Below are 12,826 nucleotides of genomic sequence, written 5' to 3' on the forward strand. Positions count from 1 at the left end.
CTTCGCGAGAACAGTCGAAGCAACCGGAAACCGGCGAGTGTAAATTCGGCCGCGACATCCTCCTTCGTCTTTGGATTTTGGTTTCCGCACCGGCAAACATATCATTTCGGGATAGCATGCGGGAGTGCTTGCTTGTTAATGATTGCGATTCACGTGGAAAGGTGGTTCACGAGTATAGTGTCGTTATTATGACGTAACGTGACTACAGCGTACGTCGAGGTCGAACTCGAAAACCGGAAGCGATGGAGTTAGGAAGGGACGATGATAAAGGGCGGATGATACAGACAGTGCAATTGAAGTGTCGAGCGGGAAGGGATGAAACTACAGCGAGAAGCCGGGACACGATGCTAACGCGGATGACGCATTGCATGCGAGTAAAATGTAAAATCATTCGTGAATCATGCACGTGTGGATACACTTTTCGACAAAGTTATCGAAAAGAGAGAATTCTTTCAGTGATTCTTGTATCAAATGTACGGCGAGAAGACGATTATTCTATTAAGAGCAAAGTGTTCTAGATTTGTTTTAGATATATGTCTTCGAATTATTGAATATATATATAATTTCATCGAAAAATATTTGAGAAATTAACTTAATGCACCGATATTTTATAATAAAGTTTAGGAATGTCAATAGTTTAAATAATAAAGTAATTAAATATATCACACAAAACTTACTAATTATTTAAAATTAAATATTTAATTACCAAGATATTTATATTTCTTCGATGCAATACGAATAGCGTGATAATTAAATATTTAATTTTAAATAATTAACAACATTTGTGTAGTAATAGTTAATTCCAATCCAGAATTTTATATATATATATATATATATATATATATATATATATATGTCAAACATTAAATTAAAGTCGAGACGTTCTATATAACTAAATGTGAGAAATTTATTTGAAGTTTATTTGCTATGATTGCTGTATGTTTTTACGAAAACGTGAATATTGACTTGATATTTTTGACGTTTTCCACTTTGCATGTATGAGAAGCTTGCATCTTTCATCGACAACGTTGCTCTCGTTTCTGCGAAAAGTAGTTAACTCTAGAAATAACTGCAGTTTTCTTGAATTGCCACCGTAATTCTCTGGAAATTGAATTTTCGTCAGGCAAATCCAAATGTTTATTTCATTCTATCTTTGAAATGAAATTACTGTGTAATTTATGATTTCGGTTATCTGCGAGTCGCACATGAATAAAGAATAATTAATAGCACCATTGATTCAGCACTGATTTCCTACTTTAATAAATATTCCCTCACATTTCTCTATGTCTTTGACTGCGCAAATTTTTAACTCTCGTATAATTCTTTATTTTTTACCACAATGCATTACTTTTTAATTCTCACAATGCATTTGATTTGTTTCATTATACCCTACTATACATTATCTATAGCTCTTAATCTTGACAAAATTTGTCGAAAGCATGAATCACGAAAGTTTTGTGTAAAACGTTCATATGCAAGGAGTTCGTTGTATGTATGTACGCGCATTTGTCATAAAGTCCTCTATTCATGCTAACTTTCGAGAGTCACTTTCGTATATAGCGGGCTCGTCCTACCTTTGCGAGTTGAAACGTCTGCATTCGTAAACAGATTTCTTGTCGCTACATTTATTATGCACGAGAAATGTTTGCCGACTGGTCCCGATCAAAATATATCCAGCGCTTCTCCAAGATATCTCACAGCAATAGGGAGTGACTCTTTGCGAGATTTCGCGCGTCAAGCAGCGTGAGTTGTGTAAAATCTTTCAGACGAATACGACGTTAAGAAAAAAAAAAAACGGAAATACGGAAAAATTTCTCTCTCTCTCATTTTTATCATCGGTATTATATTTTAATAATGAGATAGATAATATTTATAAAGTGCGTGTATTTTCTACGCATCGGAATGAAATGTGGATCTCTCGCGACACTAGAGAATCAAACAAAGGGGATAAGCGAGATTTCAACGAGGGAGCTTCGAGCTTTCGGCGCCACCCCTCTATCGTCCGATGTAAACATTTGCCGATCGTACGCAAAGCCGGTGCCGATGGCTGTAGGTTGAGCAAACTCCGCAAACTGAATATAGTATATATACGATTGCGCGTTGCCGGATTATCGAGGAATCGTCGTCCGGTGCATACGTAAGCACCATGATTTGGTAGCATGTTCATTGTTACACCGCGAAATCGACCTCCTATCCACCGAGTATCCGACGAGGGGTCGGCGAAATGAAATAAACCTACAGGGGGGCAAAACAAAGGAATTGCATACGTGCGTGCGCGCCGTTCAGGGATGTAGTTGGCACACAATCTTGAAATACAAAAGAGATCTCATTTTCTCACCGTACAGATACAAAAAATATACCTTTTTCATTAACATTGTGGTCATAATATATTATCCTAACTCTCTTTTTTCTTTTAACATTGATAAAATAAAATTAAGAGTGAAAAGAATATTGATATATTTATTATATCTTATGTATATGTATATGGCCACATAGTCGTAATGATAATTTTATTACATTTTTCGAATTAAAGAGCGCATAAATATCTTCTTGTATTTGATTGTACGCATATACGTGAAAATATCCCGCGTGCAAAGCGAACTTTGTGACGAAAGTTTACGTACTATAATTCGTAAGAAGCAAACGTGGCAAAAAAAAGTTAACGTAGCACTCATACGACGGTACTTTCGATGTATTACCAATCGGAGAAAAGTTTTAATAGGGCGACACTCCAAATACGACGGCATCTTGCATTCTTAATAACGACGAAAAGATGTAAATCGATAGTTGTATATTGTTGTAACTTTGATATTTTACCGAGGTATAGGATTTGTCGGATAAATAACGAGACCACTCATAATAATCAAATTTTGAAATCATTTCGATTAACCGAATGTGCCTAATAACTGCTGACTAATTGATATTCGAGCTTTTAGCGAGCTAACAAAGTATGAAGTTTCATAAATCATTTATCAGTTTGACAGATCTCCCCTGTTATATGTTTTATTTAATTATTCGAAATTATCCGGATCTTTGATAAGGCATTGTTTTTTCAATAATACATCCACATCTTATAATTTAGAGAATTAAAGCTAAACAAAAATTCGACATAATTTCAATTGGAAATAAAAATTCAAAACTAATACCGACTTTGAAGTTTGCATTAAAAAGCGAATTTAAAAATGATTTTTGTCATTTTGCATCGTCTACGGAAATATTTCTTGAAAAATAAATACCTTGGAAAATAAAGTACCTTATGTGTTTTTTTTTGTTTTTATTGATTTTCCGTTTTTCAACTCTTGTGTGAGATCGTCGAAGCGGTTATCCAAAGGTAATAACCGTGTAGATTTCCAGGTGACATGCTAAATTTTCTCTCGCGCTTTTTCTTGAATTTCACATCTGTTTTGGCATTACCTGCTCGACGATCTCGCACATATCCACAAACGGTCGATAATTTATGCGAAAACCAACGGCGAATAACCGCTTTATCTAAGGCTCGATGCGCCATACAAAAAATACGGAAATTTTCATATTATGCCGATATTATGTCACGTGCTATTCATTTTGTCTATCCTTCATTATATTCAACGAATAAAAAGTATTATAAATTAAGTAAGGCGTGAAAACATTTTCATACAGATTCACGTTTGAGATAGAACGCAAATGAAAAGGACGAGATTCTTTCCGATTTTATTGTGCATAAAATGCACGAAATACTTTCACTATATATTCGCTCAAATATTAGGTTTTCCGTAAATTACAAAGCGCGTAAATTACGTAATATCCTAAATGTGTAGCACAAGAGAAAAAAAATTCCCACAATACAAATTTTTACCCGCAAACCAATCATATTATTGTCAGTGAACTTGTTTACCGTTTTATTATTATTCACGTGTGAACTTGATTTAATTAAATTTTACAATTTCGACAGAATCCACATTTTTCCTCGCAGAGGAATGTTGATCAAATGCAATGTGTGTAAAGAGAAAATCTATTTTCAAAATCGAGGTAATCTCGTAAATAAAAAATCTATTTTGAAATTAAAAAATTGGCAGAGAATGTTTATAATTCGATAAAAGTTCTTTTTAAAGAGTTTCTTTTGAGAGCAAAAATTCCTCGTTTAAATGTTCCATATTCATTTTATAAATTCGATGGATTAGCGTCAGGTTAACGTTTCACGTAGCTTTTGTATCAATATAAAATAAGTAAAAATCCGATAACTTGTCCCAGTCTGTCAGACAAATCTTTTTATGGAGTAGAAATTGTTTGTTCATGCAAGTTTATATAATATATTATAGATTTGGCAAGTTTTTACATGTTACTATTTTTTTCTTTTTTAGCCGTCGACAGGTTTTTTTTTTTATGTTTATGAGAAGGACATTTTTACTCTCTCTCACTCGCTTGAAAATTTGCATATCTCTGAAATTCGTTATTTTATCAAATTTTTTGAAACGCGAACATTTGTCGAAATATATTAATATATGCAACGAATTGTCGTTTTAACTTTCTCGCATAAATCGAAGAGAAAAAAAGATTCGGTAACAGTTTGTGATTCTTGTGAAATCAGCTTTAACCTTCCACCTTATTTTTCATCGAATGCGGAATTGGCTGTAAAAACGATCGTAATGATCCTAGCGAGGAAAAATATTACGTTTCCATTGCAGACATTCTACTCGAATTTTACATCATGGTTACGAACGTCTAAAACGATTTTCTCCCTCGACAGCATAGAGACGAAGAATGAATCGAAGAGCAGAGTCTCGAACGCTCCTCTCGCGAGAGCGTTAATACGCAAGCTACGCTTTTCAAGGGGGAAAAAAAAATTTTTTTTTGCTCGTCAAATATTCTGTATTACGCGAAACCTCGCGAGCTGACTGGCCGTTTTGATCGGACCGACATTGAATATAGGGCAAATACGAATAGAATATCGATAATATCGCAAATATCGCGACCGATGTAAACGAGGCTGACATCGAAAAGTCGTATGCGCGTCGAGTCGGCCCGCGTATACAATGTTGCCGCGGGATTTATGCGGAATATTTTTATTCACTACGGAGCAACACAGAGAGAGGCGAGATCCTGATGCGCGTACAAAAGGTGGATCTGAACGAGCCACAGTTTCTGGCATAAGCGTTACGATGCACTGCGACGCGACGTGCTTGTAGGTGATTCGTTTCGTGCCGAAGGAAGAAAAGAAAAGAAATCTTCACCCTCTCCGACCCTCCCTCTTCCCTTTCTTTTCCTTGTCGAGAAGGGAGCAAACGCGGATATACGGAGACACCGATTTTCCCGGCAAGTAGAGCGAAGTGGCTGCGGAATTTCTATGGAATTTTCGTGCTGTAGCCGTCGAATAACGGATTGCAGTCGGGATAACGTCGACGCGATTTTTCCTACGATTGGGAATTACGAATTTTCGCTACTGTCGCTAAGAACTTGCCGCTGAGAAATGCAGTATTGGCTTAGCCGGGTCAATAATCGCTGAGGCGCGAAAATTCGCGAGCTTTCACGCGGCAGAGTGTCTCCTCCTTGGCGGTTTTAAGAATATATTGAAATGGCGCATGTGCAATTTTTTATCTTGTAGTCATTTTAATTTTAATTTAACGAAATTTCACGTTCGCTTTGTTAACTGTAATCAAGAGAAACGATCCGGTCAGATGCATTTCGAATCATAAGAGTAGAAAGGCCCACGGCGAAACTTTCGACTATCGACTTCCGCGCTTTAGTGATGATCATCGACCAAGCATGAATTGGCCTTTGATATATAGAGAAATGTTTCGCTGAATTTATTTTATTCAAATTAAGAAATAGATAAATATGGTAATATCAATTTAATATCGAATAATAAGATCGAATTAAAACACGAAAGACTGCAATGCGTAATAACGAAAATGGTAAATAAGGGATTAAACTAATGATGATTTCTGATAACTCTTCTCTTCAGAGATAGTGACGCACCGCGCGAAGTGAGCACGACATTACGCGCGCCACATTACATCCATTTATCCATCAACGCAGCGACGGCATCCTCGTCTTCCGGTTGTGTGTTGGTTGATCCCCTTACCCTCTGTGTGCAAACGACACAACGCCGCTAACGGCGGCGTCTTTGTCCGGGGCGCAGCGACGTAGAAATTGCTTCCACAATATTAATACGTCCGATAATCTCGCAAGGCTCTGTTTTCCGTGTATAGATACGCGAGGTTCGCGTTAATCCTGCGTATAGTTTCCGACTATAACGGCAGGCTTTCATTAAACGTGCTCGCGCTCGCGCGCACCCTCCGCTGTATTCCTTTGTCCCACTATATCATTTACGTTGTACATTCGTCGGCGTAGGGGTCCGCCGTCAGGGAGCACGTTATCACCGCCTGTCCGAAACATTTTAACGTTTGATAACGTTCTACCGTTACGTTTTAGCACGCTTGACATGACCGCAGCCGCGATTGCGGGAGCAACTTGACACTCTCTAGGAAGACCCGCGGACATATTATACGGGATGCCGCGCGAAAAGCCGCATATTAACCGGAAAGGGAGGTTCAACTTCTCGTAGAGAAAATTAGACGCGAGATTCCAAAGTAAATTTTTTTTTCTTTCTTTCTTTTTATACTATTTCTCTGTTTTCGAGAGAGCAAAGTTTGCCTTTTAATCGGAGGGTATGCAAGCGCATAAATATTTACGTAAAACTGTTATTTTAAAAGTTTTCCAATGCGTGAATAATTAGTACGTTTCATATGTACAGATGATAATATATTTATTGTTCATGGAAATACGATTAGACATTGATGTTAAAAGTTAGACAGTTTAATAACAAACTTGATAACAAACTGCCACATGAAACTTTTTGGACGCGCCAGTATTCTTTCATATTTTATGTATCGTAGAGAGATACTGATTTTTATGATATATAATAGAAAAGTCACATATGTGTATGAATTATAACATCTTTTATTAATTAATTTGTCCTAGTTTTAATACTTATGTCAGTCAAATTCAATATGCCCGATATCTGAGTGTCAAAAGCGTCAGATTTAATTTTTTAGAATAAATTAGAATTGAAAAAATTCACCGAGTTTCTCTAAAGGTAAGAACATCGAGCTTAAATCGTCGATAGGGAGAATATGCAAAATGGATCGTGAATATACACAAATGAACGATCATTGGATCTCTCTTGGAAAACTCGGTGGAAGATGCTGACAAAGTATCAGACATTTGTATACCAGATGCAGGGTAACGGAATAGAGTTTAATATTGTGGAGGATGATCTTGTTGGTAGCAGAGAAAGAGAGAGAGAAAGACAGTAAAAAAACGCACTGCCCGCACCGTGCAAAGATCGAACGCCGGGGACCGTTTCGTTGCCTACGGCGCTCCATTTACTATTCCCACAGGGTACCGAGAGAGGAAACGCTTATACGGAGCTGCCATTGTATTAGGGTGCCGTAGCCTCGAGGTCTTCTATCTATCATCGAGCATCATGCTGGGATCGCAACCCTCGTCGCGAGACGCCGTATTGCGCCCTATTGCGATGTTCTATTCCTCGCGATAATGAAGTGGCGTCCATAACACATTTATTATATAATGTCTCGCGATATACAATTGCATAATATTGCGAAATAGATCGCTCTTAGATGCTCTTAGAGGAAACTCGACTCCCAGCCATCCCGCGAAAATGAAAATGAGCTTTCCTCATCGTTCTCCTCGATGTGCAGAAAATTAAACTCATCAATATCTATTTAAAGTAAGCCATACTAATACTCGGAGTAATACAATTATAATTGAAAAAAAAAAAAAAAAACTATAAATTTTTTTTAAGCAAATATACACGGGAACGAAGCCGCGGGGCTTCAGCGGATTTTCCGGTCGCTAGGATTAAGAAAATTTTTCTGTCCCTTCTTCAGAGGCGTCGCTAGAAAATCTGCATTGGAAGTTGGAGCGGATTAGAGCAAAGTAGAAACTACCGGGTGGTCGTAATTTGTTCGTAAAGTGCCGCGCGAGTCGGTGTTAACCGTAATGTATAGCGTTATATGTAGTCGGGTTAGTAACCGTAATAGGTGAGAAAAGGGATAGCGAAAATGCAACCGTTTGCGAACTAAAGTATGGCATGGGATATTAAAAGAAAGAAGTTGAATCGACCGAAATCTCGATATATGTGGTGAAACGATAGGAAAGCGCTCCTGCATTTTATTTGCGCACGCATCCGTATGGTAAAAGGAGAAGCTTTTAAACAATTGGTTCGAAGTTACGTAAATTCTCTCGTAACCTCTCTTATTTTAAAATCGTGTGTAATAGAATTTATCCGGAAATTTAAGTATCTTTTTCCATGGAATTTAAGTATCTAATGCAATTGTTTCAATATAATTACAAGAAAGAGTAATTTAAAAGAATTTCAATAAAATATAAAAATAATTCTCTCTCTGTCTTTCTCTCTCGCTCTTTCTTTTTTTAAATAGTGTTTGATTCATTCGATAAAATTTAGAATTAGATTAAAATATGAAATTGAGAATAAATTCATGCATTACTCAATGTTTTTGAATAAATATTTTATCGCGATTAAATTAAATTAAAGACGAACTTTCATGATACTTAATCGATTCATTTCGCCTAAAGGTTTCTCGTACCATAAGAGAAACGAGAAATTGTTGAGAAGGGTCGCTCATCCATTCTCATACTAAGTTCATCACCCCTCGGCCCATCTTACATTTTATCTGCGTTCGTTTGTATGTGTTTCGGATTAGCGACACACGAAACTACGTAGGGTGAGACTATCCCCTTGCAGATTCCGTCGATGATTACCGTTATTCACGGACAGGCAGTGGTCGAAATAAATACGACCTGTTCTCTTCGATCCTCGCGCGTCCATTGTGACGATTAAACTGATTGTGAGCTACGAGAATAACGATTTACGTCAATTTTAGGATGTGTGAAGTTGGTATCCCTATGTTATGCTATCATAGTTCTGTTAAGAGTTCTGAGTTATTTAGAACCATAGAAAGAGTTATTGATAATTTTTAGAAATAGTTCCGGTCATTACAATAAATCAGATTCAAAAAATAGGGATGCCAACTTTACATTTTTTTTACACACCGAGTTCCAATAGTTCTGAGCAGAGTTCTAAGGTTCTTTTAAATAATTATATAGTTCCTGATTATTTTTTTAAAGAGTTCTGCAATTTTTAGATAAAAAAACGTACTTCAATATCGAAGATATTTCTAAAATATCAAGTTCTGGTGAAAAACGTTAGAATTCTGAATCGTACTCGATAAGACCAGAAAAAACGTGAAAACCGCATGGCTCTATCTATTATAGTTTCCGAGATATCGATTTTTTAAAATTAATTCATTTTTACAAAACATTTAAAAAATCACGAGTTCTGATCGAAAATGCTGGAGTTTTGAATTGTCGAATTTGAATCGAATGCTCAAAGCCTGATTATCAGAACTGTTAAAAAATTTTTGTTTATCGAAACATAGAAATTTTTCGACGTATGTCGAGTCGATTCAAATTCGACAATTCAAAACTCCTCCAACATTTTCGACCAGAACTCGTGATTTTTTAAATGTTACGTAAAAATGGATTAATTTTAAAAAATCGATATCTCGGAAACTATAATAGATAGAGCCATGCGGTTTTAACGTTTTTTCTTGTCTTATCGAGTACGATTCAGAAACGTTTTTCACCAGAACTTGATATTTTAGAAATATCTTCGATATTTGAAGTACGTTTTTTCATCTAAAAATTGCAGAACTCTTTAAAAAAATAATCAGGAACTATATAATTATTTAAAAGAATCTTAAAACTCTGCTCAGAACTATTGGAACTCGATGTGTAAAAAAAATGTAAAGTTGGCATCCCTATTTTTTGAATCTGATTTTCGTTATCGTAATGACCGGAACTATTTCTAAAAATTATCAATAACTCTTCCTATGGTTCTAAATAACTCAGAGCTCTTAACAGAACTATGATAGCATAACATAGGAGTGCCAGCTTCACACACCCAAATTTTAACCGCAAAGGAAAATTTCTGGCCTAAAATAAAAAATGTATCTTGTCTCGACTATAAACGCGCGATGAAATAATATTACCTTATATATTTATACGTTTTTTCTAATTTTAATTTGCTTCAATTCGTTTATCGAAAATCGAAATGGATCAATATTATTTGGAAAACGCAATGAATAAATCTCTTCGACGGAAATGTGCACCTATATGTCAATCGGAAAAAATCGAGCGATTAAAAATACAACATAGTCGCTAGAGAATCTGACGATTCTAGAATTTTTACGTCCGTAACAACCGGATGTGAAAGAGAAAAAGAGATGAAGGGAGTGAAATCGAGATATCGAAACGGAAAAAAAGAGAGAAGGGAAACGGGATGTGTTGCCGGGGTCGGAATATTCTACGTCACACGAGGTCATTATCCCGATACGCTCCCAATTCCCCACGAACATCGGAATGTCGATCGAATCGTAGGCCTAACCCGTGCGTAATCCTTCCTAATCCTGGGGGAGAACCGTGGGGATCCGTGCAAACCGGCAATCTATTCCTAATGTCTCTACTAATCCCTAGTCCCGCGAGCGGCGATCCTGTCCGCGTCTAATGGTCGTATATATTCGGCAACAAGATCCCTTAGAAGACCCCGCACGACGGAATTGATAAGAATGAATCTTTTCCGATCACCTAGAACGTGTTCGCGCTATCATTGAAATCCAGGAGATCTCATTCCTGAGATCGCCCGGAATCGAATCGATCGGATTCCCCATTTACTCAATCGAGAACGACGTCGTTGTTTTTCCGCGCCGCATCGTTCGGGATATCGTTCGGATCATCCGTGAAATACGGGAAGTTTTCTACAAGACTTATGAAAAATGCAATTATTTTCCACGGCATTAACGTTATCCGTGATGGAAGGTTTCGTTATTGGACTATTTCGTCATCTGAATCAGCGCGCTGTGTCCGTTAAGTGCTACTAATGTCGCATACGTATTAGTATCCCTACCCTGATGGATGAGAATATTCCTCTACTCTCGGAGAGAGCTGCACCATTGCGTGAAAATCATGCAACCATGTCCGGACACTAATATATACATATATATGTATTATATGTACATATATATATCTCCCCCTTTCTCTTTATCTTTTTCTGATAGATTTAAATTGGCAAAAAAGTTACTTGTTCTTTTTATAAAGATATGAATAGTTTTTCATAGGAGTTATATATTATCATAATATTATCTAATTTACGCTTTAAAGAAAAATAAATGATGAAAAATATTTTTCTAAATCTACACAAAGAGAATTTTTTCTTAGAATTTACCGTGAAAATCATGGTAATCGTGGGACAATATGGTATGGAAAAAATTTTATGAGAATTTCTTTGATTAATATTTATCACAATAAAAAATAATATCTATCACAATAAAATATAAAATATGTTTAATTAATTTTATTCAAGTATAGTAAAATTTACTAAAAGTATAGTAAAATTAATCAAACATATTTTATATTTTATTGTGATAGATATTATTTTTTATTGTAATAAATATTAATCAGAGAAATTTTCATAAAATTCTTTCCATTCTATATTGTCTCACGATTGCCATTATTTGCAGAATAAATTCTAAGGAAAATTCTCTCTGTATATAATTTAAAGTTTAGCTTAATATTTAATGTCAAAAATTAAGAGAATGTGTAGAAAAAGTAATATAGTGCTTATTTAAAATTTCATTGAAAATTAAATTTGAATCATATAGTTCGTAATTTTGCACAAATTACACAATAAAAGTGTATTACGCGTAACACAATTTATATATTAAAATTATTTAAGAAAGAAAAGATATAATAAATATTATTGTTTTAAAGATTACAAATATATAATACCCACGTATTTACGCATATTTTGGAATATATCGGAGCCATTTCCTGACTCTACGTAAAATATATTTTTTCTATTGTAGAAAATCTCTTAAACATAGTGTTGCAACTTATATTTTCAGCACGACATGCAGAAACAATGCAGAAATTTTTAATAGCGCAAGTATTTTAAAATGTAAAATGTCCTTATAAGTCTAGGCTTTTAACAAGATATTTTGTCTATTATATATATATATATATTATAAAGAATCTTGAAAAATTCCATAATGCCAATTTGCATTTGTTACATAAAATTAAAACACACAATTATATTGCACGAGTATCATATTTTTAACATTAAAACATCTGGATGAAATTGAACTTATTTGTTAATTGTAATATAACTTATTATTCGCAACATTCTCGTTGCGAAATTTAAAATTCATTAATACGCTGAACAGGCCTGCAAAAGCGCAGCCAGAAATATGTAAAAAGGCCTATGTATACATTAGTAAAGAAATAATGTATTTAAATATTTCTGATACAATTTTCACAAATACATTATCTTAACATTGTTTAAAATAATTCAACACTCACCAATTTGATGTGCAACAACGGAGTCGTAGACAATGTTGATCTGTAAAATATAAACATATATATATTATATAAAACAATTATCAAAATATGTAAATTACTTAGAATATTTCAAAATCATTTTTTGAAATATTAAAATTAATTTGAAAATTTAAATATTAATTTTAATATTTCGAAAGATAATTTTTTTTGCGCGCATAGTTAACTTTTCTATTCGTACTTCAAGATATTAATAAACTATATAATTTGCAAAGAAATATTTTTTAAAGAAAGATAGAAGTGTTTATAAAAAATATTTAAATTAAAATATTATGTATTTACATTTACTATTAAATATTTTAATTAAAATATAAAAAGACTCTAGTTACGCATTACAGAAATAATTATATCT

At 34.7% G+C, this 12,826-nt stretch overlaps 1 protein-coding gene across 1 annotated transcript in view; it reads right to left on the reverse strand.

Moving 5' to 3' along the window:
* Nompc (no mechanoreceptor potential C) overlaps nucleotides 1-12,458 on the reverse strand; it is an 84,043-nt gene extending 71,585 nt beyond the window's left edge. The window contains exon 1 of the mRNA XM_083053541.1: nucleotides 12,439-12,458. The gene's annotated coding sequence lies outside the window, so the exon portion shown is untranslated. The remainder of the gene's footprint in view (nucleotides 1-12,438) is intronic.
* Between the last annotated feature and the right edge of the window lie 368 nt (nucleotides 12,459-12,826).

Source organism: Prenolepis imparis, unplaced genomic scaffold (genome assembly GCF_030444845.1).
Source record: "Prenolepis imparis isolate NDT839.2.m4 unplaced genomic scaffold, iyPreImpa1.0 SCAF_13, whole genome shotgun sequence".
Lineage (NCBI taxonomy): Eukaryota > Metazoa > Arthropoda > Insecta > Hymenoptera > Formicidae > Prenolepis > Prenolepis imparis.